Source organism: Mercenaria mercenaria, chromosome 10 (genome assembly GCF_021730395.1).
Source record: "Mercenaria mercenaria strain notata chromosome 10, MADL_Memer_1, whole genome shotgun sequence".
NCBI lineage: Eukaryota > Metazoa > Mollusca > Bivalvia > Venerida > Veneridae > Mercenaria > Mercenaria mercenaria.
This window is the reverse complement of record NC_069370.1, coordinates 43,478,744-43,497,535: the sequence shown is the minus strand read 5'-3', so window position 1 is coordinate 43,497,535 and position 18,792 is coordinate 43,478,744. Positions and strand designations below refer to the sequence as shown.

The 18,792-nt window shown below is 34.1% G+C and overlaps 1 protein-coding gene across 1 annotated transcript in view; it reads left to right on the top strand.

Moving 5' to 3' along the window:
• LOC123561763 (uncharacterized) overlaps window positions 1–18,792 on the top strand; it is a 37,061-nt gene that overhangs the window by 705 nt on the left and 17,564 nt on the right. The gene's annotated exons all lie outside the window — the stretch shown is intronic.

Sequence of the window (18,792 nt, the reverse complement as noted above, 5' to 3'; positions counted from 1 at the left end):
ATGAAATTCGAAAGTTTCGAAATATAAACTGCAACGTTTTACAAAACGTGTAGCTGCAATAGAAAAAACCTTAAGGGGAACGTATGAATTTAACCCAAATCGCCCCACAAATTATCAGTCAAATGAAAATCAAACTATGTGCCAAAAGTAATTACAGAATGTTAGTTGAAATCTTCAACCGTTAGAAAGTATGAAAGTCCTTTTTGTGTACTCCTAAATCGCAATAGAAAGGTATCGCAGATATACACCTGGTATGGCATTTTCAGTCGAAAATAGATGAAAATAGGCAACGTAATGTAAAAACAAGAGCTGTCGGAGAACAGCAACGCTCGACTATTCAACAGCCTTGTCAAATGAATGAATATTAAAATCGAAAAGGGGGCATGTACAGTTTTGGAAGAAACGCTTTTCTAACCATGTCATTGTGCATACTGTCTATCTGGACAGCTGCTCTATCTTTTTTGGATCGATTCATCCAAAGTTAACAATGCAGAAATTTCCTTACTGTAAACCGAACAAAATAGTGCGGAAAGTAGTTCCATGCTATAGATTAAGTCAACCATCAAAATATAATTATTCTGGCACGACTGTATTTTCAGCTGTCGAACGTCCAAAACAAGAAATTCTTAACATATTTTTCAATTTTTATTATGTACATTTCTGTTTCGTATTTCTGACTGCAGTGACATATTAAGGTTATTAATAAAACCCGGTCCGACCCGGCCCGGCCCGGCCGAAACCACGGAAATAGCCGATTCTGATTGTACGGAAACCACCGGAAACTTACGGACGGAAGGCTAATATAATTACGAATGATATCGTGTCGTATCAACTTGCATATTTAAAATTTTAGTAAAAAAAAACAATAAACTTTATGATGCCCGCGAGGAACTTCTTTGATGAATGGGTTAAAACTGCGTGTTCTTTCTGGTTGCAAAAACGTCTTAATTTAATTTGTAAACTTGTACACAGGAAGTCGTTATACATAGCGTTGTTTTGACGAGCCTTCTAATTAGTTCCCGATATTTTGTATCGTTATCATTATATACTATTTTATAATCACGTTTTGTCCAAAAAGTTTTATATTTCGAAAAAAGGGAAATTTCCTCTCGGGCCGGGAAAGAGTTTTGTTTCACCTGTGCTTTCCCAAACCCTAAATATTTTTTGTGTCCGGTAACATGCCTAAAAAAATAGGTAGTAAAAAGGTAGGATTTTTTTATACTTTTTTGTTCAATGAGACTTTACGGAAATTATTTTTATGTAAAAAAAAAAATTGAATACGAATAATTTCTAATATCACTGAAAATTTTTTTAAAAATTTAAATGAGCAGTTTTTTAAAACTTTTTATTAAAAAGTTTTTAAAAATCTCAAAGACCATAAAACATTTAGGGTCATGTAAAAAAAATAGGATAGGTCGGGATACCGATACGCACGAAAAATACAGCGTTGAATATTGAAAAGTTTTACACACGGTACCCCTTATTTTTAAAATATTCTGTATAAATATATAGAAACAAATATGAGATAGGTTTGTTCAAGCAGTATTCTGAGTATCTTTTGGAACTTAGTCGACTGAATGACGTACGATGAAAGTCAAAAATTGAATATATTGTGGTACTTTTGGGCAGTTTGGGGCATAGCCTTTGCACTTTCGGTAATCGATTCATTTTCGGCAGGTTGCTATAATGTTTTTTTTTTTTTTTTTTTTTTTTTTTTTTTTTTTTTTTTTAAGTTTGCAAGTAATCTCTGAATAAACTGACTTACTTAGTTATTATTCAATTAGTTAAAAAATATATAGATTTAGAATAAGATACAAATTTTACCTTTTTTCATTTTGTACAGTGGTCTCGTAAAACCGGAGGTCGCGAGGGTCAAATCCTGTCAGCGGATTTTGACCGTGGACTCCAACAGTCCCTTCTTTCGGTGCGAGTACTGGTTACTTTCCAGGAAGCAGTCATCGAGTTATTTCACATTAGTTGGTGGACCAAAACTCGACGCGAAAAAGAAATCTTTTAAATGGGAAAAAATTACCATTTAACTGCACTCATATATCAGAACGATTCACACTGTTCGTGAAAAAAAGACCAAGTAAAAACTTGTTAAGGGTTTTCGTTTGGATATTTACCAATGCTCTACACTTTCAGATTGTGAATTTAGATACTTCAAAATTAAACTTCAATGGTTAGACATATTTTGCAAAACTCTGAAATTTTATTTAGGTTGATTTGATATATTATTGTATACAGAATGCCTTTTCAGTCATTTTGCTAGTGCTCGGCATTTTTGATACATAATAACTGAAGAATCGTTGAGCCCGCTAATCATAATTTACAAATAAGTCTCGAAAAAGCAAATAAAACTTTGAACGGATGTTGTTTCTTCAAATCTCAAAAATTTTTTCATTAAGATTTTTTTTTGTGTGCAAATATATAAATTTATCACAATGTACTGCAGACGATTTTACTCTAACACTGCTTACTTTACTATGGTTACGTGACCACACCGGAAGTGAACTGTACTTGGCTCTATATTGAGCAGCTTTATGCTGTCGCATTTTTGAGACCTTACGTTTTGTGAGTTTTTCATTGGTAGAACCAAACCTATTGTAATTATGCAAATAAAACTGTTGCTTTTCTTTTGTATATACCGAGTAATTGTACGTAGTTTGCAGTTTTTACGAAAGATTCTGAGTGTAATTCTTCAGCTATAATTGGTTTGTTAAACTGCCCATGTGTGGCCAAATCCATAAAGCATCTCAGAAAATTTTTTAACCTTAAAATTTTTTTTTTCAACTTTACGGTAAAGAAATTGTAATGGCGGGATTTTCCAAAAACAAGTTGCATCCTTCATAACTTGTTTAAATAATAGCAAAGTTGATCTTCACCCGTATTACATTGTATTGAAACTCCATACGCAAATCGCTCGAGAAATCACATTTAGCTAAACCCTAAATATATATAGTTGTGACGTTTCTGTTTTACGGAGATTTAATTTATTTTTGGGTTTCCATTATATCCAAAAGTAATTATGTTTCTTTTGGTAAAAACAGGCCCATTGAAACCTATATGTTTTCAAAGGGAATGACTAAGTAGTGTGTTCTTTTTTCCAAATACAATTATGATAAAAAAATTTGAATTGTAATTATGAGCGAAAAAAAAAACAGGGATCTCCTTCTTCGTTTTCGCGGTTTGTCTTAATTTTCTCCTACCCTATTTTCACGCGCAGCTATTGCACACTCAGTTTTTACATATAAATGCTTGTATCTAAGGGAAAAATAAGTTAATCCCACAAAAAAGTTTACAACAGCAAAATTTCATTTAATTATATTCTATTTTGTTAGCCATTTTCGATTTCTTTCCGATCTTTATTGTTACGCGTGTATCCCTAAATACATGTTACACACAAAAGCGGGGGTAAGGGGAAAAAAACATAATATAGTACTTCTTATTAAACATTTTACGATCGTTCGCCACTTAGTATGTATTTTTATTTTCGAAAATGTTCCTGAATGAAATAAAATTATAAAATGACTATCAGGTTCATTTTTATGCTGTGGTGCTAGGAAAATTTGATTGTGCATATCAAAGTCCCGCCCAACTTAAAAGTCAGAATTACCCGGGGGAAGAATTATTTCCTGTTGTGGCCTTTTAGGTTTTTAAGCCCATTTTCGTCAACATTTTATTATACTTTTACATATTAAATCTAAATTCTTTCTCTAAAGTAACTTACAATTGTCGCATTGAAAAATATTAGTCAGGGGATGAGTTATTTTGAGGGATCACTCTCTCAGAATATATTATTTATTTTATTAACCGAAAAAATAATGAAATGATTTTTTTAACATTAAAAAGTTATTACTTGCCAAATAATGAAGACGAATTAAGGGGGCCCTTTACTAGTAAACACTTAGAAATTGTCGCGACTTTGCTGTATAAAAATATTACTTTTTGATAGGTATAGTCTTGAGGTTACATATCGCTGTATTTATGGGCATACTTCAACAAAATCAACAGCAGTGACATTCGAAAAGCGGCGATAACTACGGAACATATAATGAGAGCACTCATTTTCTTAGTAGTTAGTAGTTAGTTAATTTCCAATCTGATGGTGATAGTTTCAGTTTGATATTTGATGAAAAATTGTTTTCAAAATGTTCAAAAGCAGAAAAGAAAAATAGGCCGGGTTCACAAATGTACGAACACAAGATAAAAGTAATTTAATCCTATGTATAAATAAGCGCATCGTCTTTTAATCAGTACGAAAGTATCGATCTCCATAGGGAGACATGAAAAAAGTAATATCACATGCGCAGAAAAAACAAAATAGCGTTTGTTGCCATGGATATGAAATTATTGTTTTTATCATTAAATCTAATTTATATCTTTCCATTGTTCTGATGTAGTCACATGTTCAAAGATAAAAAATCGTATTTTCTCGAAGGGGGAGCCAAACACACATATTGACCTCCAGCGTGACGTCCCCACGTTATTACGTTAAAACAATGCGACGTCGTATACAATTAACCACGAAAGATGACCTAGGCTGCAGACAATTTTTATCTAATGTTCATACTTATGAGTAGGCTGGATTTGATATAAAACAATTGTCGTTTTTATGTGTGGTCGATATGTGGATTTATCTACTTGTTAAAGATATATCAAGTCGATAAATTCGCTCGAGGTTGATATTGCTTTTATCAGGCCGATAAATCCACATATGAGCCGGCCCTGAGAAAACCAACATTGTCTATTGCGATTAGTTTTAGTTTATACAAATTTGTTTTAGCTCGATTGTGTATAAGCTTCAAGCTTATTGTAACCACTCTTGAGTCCGCTTCCTGGGAAAAAACCAGTACTGGTGTCATATGAGAAGTCATGGGGGGACCCCAGTGGGGCTCGAACCCACGACCTCTGGATTGAGGCGGCAACACCTTATTCACAGACCACCGCTCCTATTGCTATTAGAGAAACCGTTTGCAACGCATGGATCCTACCAGACTGGGCGGATGTTGGTTTTCTCATGGCGCGGCTCATATCGACCTCACCAAAAGGGAATTATTTTTATTTAAAACACATGGCGAGAAATTGAAAATAACGATTTTGTGCACGAGATTAAAAACGCTTATGATATATTATTCAAGTTAAACTAATGGAAAAGTGCATTGGACATTGTGTGGGGTATAAATTTAAAAATCTGAATTGCACACATTTGTAATCCATGCTTTAAATGTTCATTTTAAAAACAAAAAAGTTAACATTGTGGGGAATAGTTGTATAAGCATATAGCAAAAGCATAGTTTTGTAGTCCGACCGGACCGGTTTTTTTAATTCTGTGTTAAAAAGGATATGCTAGTAATTTTTCAAATATAAAGAAAGAGAAATCAAAATTAATAATCTAAAAACAAAAATAACGTTAGCGTAAATTGTTAAAACATGAAAGTTCATTGCTATCACTACCCTCCCATTTATCCCTATTAGATAATTACCGTTTTTTATTGTTTTTTTTTAAACAGACTGAGCGGAATGTTTCGGGGTGTGTTGTGTGGGGGGGGGGGGGGGGGGGGAGGGGGGCGGGGGGGTGGGGGGTTTCCCGGGGTTCGAAACTTTGCGACCGATCTTTCATATTTTATACTCCAGTTCATTCATTTCTACAACTTACTGTAACTGTAACTCCGGGTATCATCTCCATACAAATCACCCGTTTTGTTTTAAAGCTAAACATAAAGGATTTATCATTTGAGCAACATTTTATGATATTTTTTTTTCTGTTTTTTTGTATTTCAGGAAACCAAAAAACCTATTACATAGAGTTATACCTCTTCTGGAAATGTTTACTTTGATATTTTTTATGAAATTTTGTAATTGCCTCCCTTTAATATGAAAAAAAATGTAAGAAGTGGACTAGTTTTTAGATTTTGATATAATTTATTAGTTTATTTAGTTTTATATTCAAATTTGAATACTTCAACAGCCTGAAACAAATGGCAAATATGAAAACAGCGCATAGCTTCGTAAATTCATCTATTTTCGATCTATCTTGGTTTTCGCAAAAACCCAGATAGGCAAAAGGAGTTTTAATTTCGGGAAAACCGAAGGTTTTTCCGTCTATAGATAATGTGTACGTGTTATATGTCAAAGTAACCTATATACCGTTCAACTTGGGAATATGTTCTATAACCCTTTACCGGTTTTTGTTGTTGGTGTTCTCCCATAATTTTACCGGACCTGCTGCCGTGCTTTCGCAATAAATTTTCAGGACGACATTTGATAAAATAAAAATTTTATGAACGATCGGGCGCCCCCATTATAAAACAAAGTATTCTATCCAGTTGAAAATTCGCGGTATCAAAAGAAATCGGTGTTATTTCGGTTTCTTCATGAAACGAGTTTATGGATGATTCAAGCGGCCCCTTTTTGTTTCCCAAAAATGAATTATGATGTAAGCTACATTACTGCACTGTTTGAATACAAAACCATTGTTTTTTTATTTCTTTGAATGTAAGAAAAGCCAATAATTTCAAAAATGTCAATGTAAAACGAATAAGACACGCTGTCCTAACAAATTTTTTTTATACATAATTTTATCACATATATAGTCACAAGTCACTGTGATCCAGTGGGGTAGCGCACTATTTTCCCTGCGCGAGGTCCGAGTTCGAATCTCGTTTAAAGGGGCCTGAATTTTTTTTTTTTTTAGCTTGGCCCAATTTAATCTTTTTCTTTATATTTTATCACACTTTTTTCAATTACTGAAACACAAATCAAAAATAAGTATAGTTAACCCAAAGTTCTGTCTGGTAAATTTTGAACAAAATTCGAAGGCATGGAAAAGCATATATCGATATTGCTTATCTCCCCCCCCTTCCACAATCTTTCACATACTTGCAAACTACTTTCTAAAAGTTCAATTCATTGACTAGAGTTTTAGTAAAATTACATTGGAAAAAAATGTTGGCTATAAACTTGAGAGGCTCGCTACGATCAAATATCAAGCTAAGAAATTAACCTTATTCTTGCATAAAAACTACTTTTTTCACTGGATCGGCCCCTGTATAAACGGGAGAAAAATCGTGTGCAAACAAGGCAATTCACGTGCTGTTAATATATGATTTTTATTTTTGAAATGCTTTGCCTGGGATATATATGTTAATTTTTGCGCACACTGATATTTGGCATCTGCGTCTTGTTTCTTCCATAACAACCTATTTTTGTAGCATTTTTAGAACAATGTAATCCATAGTATATTTAGCTGTATCTGTTTCCAACCCCAAACGTACTGTCCCCATCAATATACGCCTAGCTTCTCTTAGAGTTCACTCCCTTTAAAAAGCGTCTGTTCAGTTATTGTAAAAAAACTGGAATAAAAAGTATGGCGTGTAATTTGTGCTATTGTTCGTTTTTAGGTATATAATTATGATTTTGGTAATATCAGTCAGTATTTTTTTTCTAATTTCTCGAAGAATTTGTATAAACAGTTGGAAACTTGACACTACGTTCGTACCATCCGTAACACAAATGCGTGTCCGTACTCAATATAACTCGAATGTAAGTTATTATACTTGAAAATTGGGGATCGATCCACCAAACTGTGAAATGATATGAACAATTATTGGTAATTTATGTTTGTAATATGAGAGATAAAAAAATCGCTTAAAACCTTCAGGATGGCTTTTAATAGTGTTGTTTATTTCCGGGCCCTGGATACGGAAAATTTAAAACATGTTTACCGTTTCCAAGAACAACAGGAATGGTAAATAAAAATGTACCTGAATCGTCAAATCTCACATATGGGAAAAAAATACATAAATCGTCGTGAAATATTTTTTTATGCAAGAATAGCGACAATACAGTTTGTTTTGTGTATTAACGTCTGCAGAAGCCCGCGGGATTGTTTGTGACCTCGACCTTCGGTCTCGGTCACAAACATATCCCAAGGGCTTCTGCAGACGTTAATTCACAAAACAAACGTGTATTATCCCTACAATCATATTCAAAAAAAGGTCCCAGACTGTTGCAGTTAGGTAAATTAAGTGAATTTCGACCAAGAGTGTTTGTGTTATATATAAAATTCTGGTCAAGAACTTTTTACAATGAATTTGAAATAAGAATTTCACAAGTAATGGTTTTTTTGTCATTCTCACATACACGAGTTTTACCATAGTGTATTAGTGGAACACAATTTGTCCTAAAAATGTCATTTGACAATAATGGCATTTAAAAAGAATTAAAATGTCCGTGTTTAGGATAGCAGGATTATGTAAGTTCCGGTTTTCTATACTACAAAAGAATATCAGAACAAGATATATTGAATGTGATGTTACGCAGGCATAATGTGTAAATTGTTGTGTTTATTTTTTGGATTGTTTTGTCGTTTTTAGAAAGTATTTGTTTTTAACAAATGAAATGAAAAGAATATGTGCATTTCCGGATTCAGAAATTTGTATTAGAGAAACAAATTGATAGCAAAGGCATGATCGTTGTTAACAGAAACAAAATTGGTAATATTATGTAAAATAAATGACTTGCATTTATCTGTATAATTAAAATATTTACCCAAAACTACTGAGGAAGAGTGTGTTTTACGCAGCTCACTGACAACACATAAAGGCCTGATATTGGGGTCACTTTTTGATGACTGTTGAACATATATAATACTATGAGGAAAATTTGTAAATGACAGTGTTCGAATTTTATCAATGTTCGTACAGCCCCCATTTTACATACCCTTTCCGGGGCTCACTTCATGTGAGTTAAAATTTGCTTACTAGATATAAATTTGAATTATGTAAAGTTTTCAAACAAAAGCATTATTTTGATACCAATAAATGATAACATTTGAGAAATAAAAAAGTGACAGGGGGCAAAAATCCCCCGTTATCTGTCCGGGTTTTATGCAACAGTTTCGTTTTGTCGTGTTGAGCGACATGTGAAGTTTCCACTTTTCTCTATTTTATCATCAGTACAACTAATGGTGCATTTTGGGACTAGATTCTGTGCATCCAAATATCACTATTATCTTTAACTCATAAACACTATTTTCCATTGTCTGTCTAGTCTTGATACATTTGAAGAAATGATTAGATCTATGTTCATTTAAACAAAACTTTTTAAAACATTTCCCCTTCTTATTTTTATAACAATAGCAAAACCATCAGGCTTACTATCAAAACTGAAAGCCAAACAGAAAATATCAGAAAGAACAATTTAATGCAGAAAAAAAAGAAAGAATCCGTATCACTATCACTAGGTTTTCCCGTCAGATAGGCAGCGCCTAATTTCATATTAATAATTTCATAAACTTACATTTCTAGTTAATTTTCGCAAAATGTGTACTTATCAATGCAAATCTTTGACAACCTTAATATAAGAGTGTTTATATTCATATGTTCCCTAAGACAAGATATTTTCATTAAATTAAAACTTAATATGCTAAAACGCTATCTTGGTCGGGCAACCAAATTTTATAAATACTTCCAGTGCACGGTATGGACCCCTTCGCCTTACTACACCATCTAGTGTCACATCGTCAGGTGTGAAATAACGACGTACATTTAACTAGCCTGTCCAGTTCTGTTGAAAGTATCCTGCAAACTGCTATCTCGTGTCTGTCCGGTACACAAAATGACACATCGACTGCCGAAAGTATTACTTCTTTGATTGAGTGTGATTCAAATATCTTGTTATTTTAGGTCTTTGCTTATGTCAAGTGCAATACTTCATCAAACATACGTATCATCAATATTAAATACTTTGCTTCTACTTTTGTAATAATGAAATAAAATACAATAATACGGGAAAACCGAAGGTTTTTCCGTCTATAGATAATGTGTACGTGTATATATGTCAAAGTAAACCTATATACCGTTCAACTTGGGAATATGTTCTATACCTTCACCGGTTTTGTTGTTGTTGTTCTCCCATAATTCTACCGGACCTGCTGCCGTGCTTGCGCAATAAATTTTCAGGACGACATTTGATAAAATAAATTTCTTATGAACGATCGGGCGCCGCATTAATAAAACAAAGTATTCTATCCAGTTGAAAATTCGCGGTATCAATAGAAATCGGTGTTATTCGGGTTTCTTCATGAAACGAGTTTATGGATGATTCAAGCGGCCCCCTTTTTGTTTCCAATAATGAATTATGATGTAAGCTACATTACTGCACTGTTTGAATAACAAAACCATTGTTTATTTATTTCTTTGAATGTAGAAAAGCCAATAATTTCAAAAATGTCAATGTAAAACGAATATAGACACGCTGTCCTAACAAAATTTATTTATATACATAATTTTATCACATATATATGTCACAAGTCACTGTGATCCAGTGGGTAGCGCACTTATTTTCCATGCGCGAGGTCCGAGTTCGAATCTCGTAAGGTGCCTGAATTTTTTTTTTTTTTTTAGCTTAGGCCCAATTTAATTTTTTTTCTTTATATTTATCACACTTTTTTCAATTACTGAAACACAAATCAATAATAAGTATAGTTAACCAATGTTCTGTCTGTAAATTTTGAACAAAATATTCGAAGGCATGGAAAAGCATATATCGATATTGCTTATCTCCCCTCCCTTCCACAATCTTTCACATACATTGCAACTACTTTCTAAAAGTCAATTCATTGACTAGAGTTTTAGTAAAATTACACTTGGAAAAAAATGTTGGCTATAAACTTGAGAGGCTCACTACGATCACTATCAAGCTAAGAAATTAACCTTATTCTTGCATAAAAACTACTTTTTTCACTGGATCCGCCCATGTATAAACGGGAGAAAAATCGTGTGCAAACAAGGCAATTCACGTGCTGTTAATATATGATTTTTATTTTTGAAATGCTTTGCCTGGGATATATATGTGTATTTTTGCGCACACTGATATTTGGCATCTGCGTCTTGTTTCTTCCATAACAACCTCTTCTTGTAGCATTATAGATACAATGTAATCCATAGTATATTTAGCTGTATCTGTTTCCAACCCCAAACGTACTGTCCCCATCAATATACGCACTAGCTTCTCTTAGAGTTCACTCCCTTTAAAAAGCGTCTGTTCAGTTATTGTAAATAACTGTGAATAAATAAGTATGGCGTGTAATTTGTGCTATTGTTCGTTTTTAGGTATTATATTTATGATTTTGGTAAGTATCAGTCGGTATATTTTTATCTAATTTCTCGAAGAATTTGTATAAACAGCTTGGAAACTTGACACTACGTTCGTACTCATCCGTACACAAATGCGTGTCCGTACTCAATATAACTCGAATGTAAAGTTATTATACTTGAAATTGTGATCGAGTCCACCAAACTGTGAAATGATATGAACAATTATTGGTAATTTTATGTTTGTAATAATGAGAGATAAAAAAATCGCTTAAAAACCTTCAGGATGTGCTTTTAATAGTGTTGTTTATTTCCGGGCCCTGGATACGGATATTTAAAACATGTTTACCGTTTCCAAGAACAACAGGAATGGTAAATAAAAAATGTACCAGAATCGTCAAGTCATTACATATGAAAACAATACATAAATCGTCGTGAAATATTTTTTATGCAAGAATAGCGACAATACACGTTTGTTTTGTGTATTAACGTCTGCAGAAGCCCTTGGGATATGTTTGTGACCTCGACCTTCGGTCTCGGTCACAAACAATCCCGCGGGCTTCTGCAGACGTTAATACACAAAACAAACGTGTATTATCCCTACAATCATATTCAAAAAAAGGTCCCAGACTGTTAGCAGTTAGGTAAATTAAAGTGAATTTCGACCAAGAGTGTTTGTGTTATATATAAAATTCTGGTCAAGAACTTTTTACAATGAATTTGAAATAAGAATTTCACAAGTAAATGGTTGTTTGTCATTCTCACATACACGAGTTTTACCATAGCTGTATTAGTGGAACACAATTTGTCCTAAAAGAGTGTCATTTGACAATAATGGCATTTAAAAGAATTAAAATAGTCCGTGTTTAGGATAGCAGGATTATGTAAGTTCCGGTATCTATACTACAAAAGAATATCAGAACAAGATGATATTGAATGTGATGTTACGCAGGCATAATGTGTAAATTGTTGTGTTTTATTTTTTGGATTGTTTTGTCGTTTTTAGAAAGTATTTGTTTGTAACAAATGAACTGAAAAGAATATGTGCATTTCCGGATTCAGAAATTTGTATTAGAGAAACAAATTGATAGCAAAGGCATGATCGTTGTAAACAGAAACAAAATTGGTAATATTATGTATAAATAAATGACTTGCATTTATCTGTATATAATAAAATATTTACCCAAAACTACTGAGGAAGAGTGTGTTTTACGCATGCTCACTGACAACACATAAAGGCCTGATATTGGGTCACTTTTGAATGACTGTTGCACCATATATAATACTATGAGGAAAATTTTGTAAATGACAGTGTTCGAATTTATCAATGTTCGTACAGCCCCCATTTTACATACCCCTTTCCGGCGCTCACTTCATGTGAGTTAAAATTTGCTTACTAGATATAAATTTGAATTATGTAAAGTTTTCAGCAAAAGCATTATTTTGATACCAGTAAATGATAACAATTTGCAGAAATAAAAAAGTGACAGGTCAAAATCCCCCGTTATCTGTCCGGGTTTATGCAACAGTTTCGTTTTTGTCGTGTTGAGCGACATGTGAAGTTTCCACTTTTCTCTATTGTATCATCAGTACAACTAATGGTGCATTTTGGGACTAGATTCTGTGCATCCAAATATCACTATTATCTTTAACTCATAAACACTATTTTCCATTGTCTGTCTAGTCTTGATACATTTGAAGAAATGATTAGATCTATGTTCATTTAAACAAAACTTTTTAAAACATTTCCCCTTCTTATTTTTATAACAATAGCAAAACCATCAGGCTTACTATCAAAACTGAAAGCCAAACAGAAAATATCAGAAAGAACAATTTAATGCAGAAAAAAAAGAAAGAATCCGTATCACTATCACTAGGTTTTCCCGTCAGATAGGCAGCGCCTAATTTCATATTATAATTGCCTTGATAGGGGATGAAAATCCACGAGACGGTAACGTCCGTATATAGATATTCGTCTTTGCTGTTTGCATATACTGAGGTAATCTGGTTCCCTGTCCAATATTGGTTCCCATTCAAAATGGCTTTTTTGAAGTTCGCAGGGGACCAGTCTAATACTGAGGCAATTTTTTCGATGTTTTCCGGTTCCGGTTTATGTAAAATCCGCTGACTGGTTGTCTTTATGAACATCCGAGCACCCCGAATCAGTCATAGAAACTCGTAAACCGCGCTAACATGATTATTTTACTTCTTTTTCGTAATGAAAACTGTACATGCAACTGAAAAACACTTTTAAAACAGTAAGGAAGTGTAAAGACCGTCAAGTTTCTGCGTGGAGTGCAAACAAACAAAACAAAATTCTAAAAGCTAGTGCGAGAACGCTGAATGACGTCACCGGCATGGCTTCCGTAAATTTTGCAAAGTATGATATTCGCTGTAAGAGGTATGATGACACTAAATGTAAACTACAGTTTAGAGCAAAGTTTCACTTTCTTGAGCGTTGAATATTTCTTTCTAAGCTGATATATAAAAGATAAATCCCCAATGCTAGGCGGTGCCTTGATTCATATTAAAGATGACGGTATCACCATTCGTAATTATATTAGCCTTCCGTCCGTAAGTTTCCGGTGGTTTCCGTACAATCGGAATCGGCTATTTCCGTGGTTTGGGCCGGGTTGGGCCGGGTTTTATTAATAACCACATATTAATGCGCGAAAACTAGTCACCGACAAAACCTACGATGCCAGCCTTGTTTGCAGCACAGACTGATCCTTAGACGTTGTTTAAAGATTACACCTAGCCTAGAAAAGTCTTTTTTTTTGTAGCGATTTTGATCGATAAGATTTTATTTACCTGAAAAACAAAACAAACAAAAAAACAGTCCGAGATAGCAAGGGAAACAGCTGTAGTGCGAATAGTCTTTAAAACGTTACCTCCCTTTGTTTCATTTGCGTCCTTTGCATACATGTCAGAAAAACATTTTTCCACGAACAAAAAGAGGTTAATATCGCATCCCAACTATTCAGATCACCAGGCAGATCATACCTTTATTGTACAACAGACATGCTGATTTAATTTGTAAATGCCCTAGACTCTACAGTTCTGTAGATTATTAATATCTGTTTATGCAGGATGAAGGCGTAATTTCGCCCCAGTCAGTTCGTCTCCACTTTTTTAATGGAATTGGTTAGAGATCTGTTATATAATATATACAAGTAACATGTACGTATTATGTACTGTATAGCATGTGTATAAAATAATTGCTGCTAAAAGTTCTGATTAGTTGTTATGATTTTTGTAAATTTATTGATTATAATTCTGATAATTACAAGTCTTGAGCACACTTCATGCCTTACTTACTAAAGCAAAGAGCTGTAAAAATAAATAGATCGGCAATGTGAAATGGCATCTTGCTAATATCCCGTGACTACTGAATGAGATCTCGTTGTAAGCGTCTGTTGATCACTATTAATTAAGTATGCAAACGCTTTGAAATTAAGATTAATTTCGGATCATTTGTTTACAATGATACTGGCATGCGTGTAGTCCCTGGACAGCAGTAGTCCCCGGATACGCTCCCGCAATATTCTATTTTCGCGATTTGTCTACATATTTTATGCCTAATCATACAGACGCTTGTTTTGGTGAAGTTTATCAAATTTTTTCACAGGTAATCATATTAGTATATGTGGAAATCCTACAGAATGGTTACTTGTTTATATTTTCACTGGTAGGGCTCCCGTTTTTATTGCCCATGTGCAAAAGAGGCCCGTCTGGAGGGTTTTAAAATTAAGGCTACATGTCTTTACTTCACGACAAAGAGCTATAAAAACAAATAGATCGGCAACTTGAAAGGCATATAGAGCAAATCTCGCCAAAAAAAACCTGACAACTGAATGAGATCTCGTTTACTGGAAGTGACGCGTTCTCCACGTGCCATTTTGTATGCGAAAGCAATTATTCATCGGTAAATTAATTATCACCGTATGACCACGCTTCTTTTGATGGTAAGAAACGTGTACTTTGTGTCTTAAGACTATTTCACATTAAACTTATGTTGTTTTAGAAGCTAACATGTATTTTAAATGTATAGTCTTAAAGGTACAAATTGTAAAACATGCTGGCCAATGTTTGTTTTTACTAAGATAACGCCGATCCACGCTCTGACACGAGATCACGCGAGATTACAGCCAGTTGCCATTCTGTGTATTTTATACTTCTTTGTTCACGAGTAGCGACGTTTCATACACTTTCAACAAGAAAACTTATTTTCTTTGTGACAACAATACTAATTTGCCAAAATATTTCATAATTTGTTCAATTAGCCAGTTATTACAAAATTAATATCTGCGACTTTAGCATAATTATTCTATTTTCTGTTGTCGCAATTTGCCATGTGACTGGGACAAATAAATTTGATGCAAACTTGTGATCTTTTTACAGTTATATAAAATATCATTTGTCTTATATCATAACTCCAGCTCATATGGGCATGCAGTTCCCGATAAATATATTCATGAAAAAATGGTGTCCGGGCATTACTATAGAGCATGTTAAAATTTGACGTTCTACAGACCCCTTTTTGGGCCTCGCTAATTCCCCGCAAACATGACGTCATTTCACAGGAAAAACCCTAAACTGGTAATGCCGGAGCTTAATTCGCGGGCTTAGCGCAAAACGGTTGTAACTGACATTTTTCACAAAAATCACTTTTTTACATATTTCAACCTATTTTGCATGTCTGCATAATCCTGTAAAATATTAGGTTTGAATGCTGAAGATTTATGTGTTATTTTATTTTTTTGCCAAAAGGTTGTATCTGCAAGTGCGGTTTTGTTTTTGTGCAAAACGGTTGTAACTGCCACTTACAACTGTTTTGCACAAATATGTATTATAAACAAACAAGTAAAAAGGGAACTAAATTATGTTGATGACACCACCAGTGACATCATTTGTTTTGTTTGTGTGGTGGGTGTTAGAGAGGGTCCAATTAATGCAATATGTAATATATAATAATGGAAATATTACAATGTATTCTAGCTGGGTTCATTGCACCTTACTAGTTATGTTCCTATTTAGTTGTTAACATTTTAGCGAAATATTGATGCAGAACAAAAGTAAATATAATATGACATTGGAAACACAATTGCACATAGCTCTCTACTGTAAAGATATCTCCTACTCCATATATTTATATTCAAGATGTGGTAGCATCATAGTAAATACAAGGGCGTATCAATGGGAATTAGATCACACACACTATTTTTTTCAGCAAAGTTTGCATTTTTCACTTTGAATGTCCATTCTTTGAGGTTTTTCGGCATGCTAGGCCCATCTACCTGCATTTCCGTACAATAAAACAGTTAGATATTACAAAATACAGGGTGGTGGTCTAGTGGATAAGTTGTCGTCTGCTCAATCCAAGGGTCATGGGTCACGACCATGACTTCTCATATGACACCTGTACTGGCTTTTCCAGGAAGCGGACTGGAGAGTGGTTCAAATAAGCTTGAAGCTTTCATCACAACTGAGCTAAAACAAATTATTATAAACTAAAATACAGAAGTACAAGAGGGGGTACATATAGAGTTAACTCAGTATGGGATATCAATTTAGGAGACCATTTGAATAATTTACAAGTACTGACTGAAACAATCACAATTAAGGTTCAGATATTTTTACAAACATTTCAAACTGTACCAAATGGTTATTCGTTTAAAATAGTGTACGGTGCAGTGGCAGCCGTGGAGGAGCTATGGCTCTCATACATAAATCTGAATATACTTTTCCTGTTATTGCATCTACTTGTGACAAAGATTTTAAGCAATTTGAACTCATGAATTGTAATTTGAGTATCAGTGGATTTTCTGCACAAGTGACAGTGATATATAGGTCACCACCAATGAAACAAAATGGTTTACAAACTAGTATGTTTCTATAGGAAGAAAGGCCTGCTTTTCTAGGCAGATATGCTACAGTTAATAATGATGTCATCATTGTGGGACACATGAATATCCATCTTGATATTATATCAGATATCGATAGAGATGATGTCAGATTTACCAGTGCATTTCAGTCATGTGGTATGCATCAACATGTGATTGGGCCTACCCATGCCCATGGCCATACATTAAATGTTGTTATAACAAGGGATAGCAGCAGAATAATACTGGGTGTCAAGGTCATTGATCCAGGTCTTTGTGACGATACTGGTAATACGTCACAAGACCATTATGGCATTATTATTATTATTATTATACTAGATTTATTCATTTCAATGCCTGTGCCATAAAACCAGCACTGGTTGGAAGATGGTTTCTTTTTATGAAACTTATAATGCTCTGTTGAAGTATGTTCTTTCAGACAAGGTATCTCAGCGTCCCTTGTACTAAATACATTTCCAGAAGGCACAGACCTAGCGTTTGTGGTTTACAGACGAGCTTCATGGGGCTATACATTAAAAAGGCAAGCTTGAGCCGAAATGGAATAAATGTAACATTAACAGTCAACCATCCATGTGCTACTATAAATACATTCCTTATTCAGGCCAGACTTAACTTCTCTGATAAGGTAATGTCATGTGGCACTGACCACAAAGGTTTAGCCAAGATAACCAAACGCCAGGAGACAGTCAAGATGCTGCCTGTGCCCCCAACACATCGTCAAAGGAACATGCGCAGAAGTTTAGTGACTTTCATTGATAAATTGAAAACATTTGGAGTGACATTATTTCCCGTAGTCAGACTGATTCCGATTTAGCAGACTTTACATGTTCAGAGCATCAGGAAGTAGAAAAATGTCTTATAGATTTAACTGCTGCAACAACAGAAGAAGTAAAACAAATCATGCAAAAATCTCCAAACAAATCCCATGAACTCGACCCTTTACCATCATGGCTTTTGAAAAAAATGTTTTAATGAGCTCTTGCCATTGATAACAAACATCATAAATACATCGATGGACCAAAAGAATTTAAGAGTGCAAGGATAAGACCTCAGCTTAAGAAACCAGTTCTTGAACCAAGTATTCTCAAAAGCCTGTGTCTAAGCTCCCTTTCATTAAAAAAATCTTAGAAAAGGTAGTAGATGTGCATCTTCAGGGGAACTTGAGTGAAATTAAGCAATATGAGGGACTGCAGTCTGTGTATATAAAGTTTCATTCACCTGTGTCAGAATGGTATCTTCATATCTCTTGACCAAAAATTTAAAAAGTCTTTGTGCTACTTATCTGTCTACAGCTTTCAACACGAATGACCATCACACACTGTTACACAGACTTGAATATCAATTTGGAGTCACAGACAAAGCACATGAATCGATGTCATCATATCTAAGAGACACTATCAAACTGTGTGGTTGATTCTGAGTTGTTGACACCTTTAATGATGAAGTACAGTGTGCCCCAAGGATCAGTACCTTTTCAAATAAACTCCAAATCGCAGGAAATAACTTCTTGATTTAACAATTTTTCTGGGGGAGGCCCCCTATACCCCCAGACCTACCCCACACATTGTTTCACACCTCCTACTCACACCCACTTCCAGAAATTTCTGGAAATACAGCCAGGATTTATTTAAAGGGTGTAGACTTTCGATTTTGAAATGTTATATTGCAGATGAAGCTTTTCAACAGAAAAAAATCCCTACAGTCTGAAAGATGATCTACTTGCATGTTGTTGTTTCAAATATTGAATAAAAAACAAATCATTGCATTAATTTAAAACAGTTAATTCAATA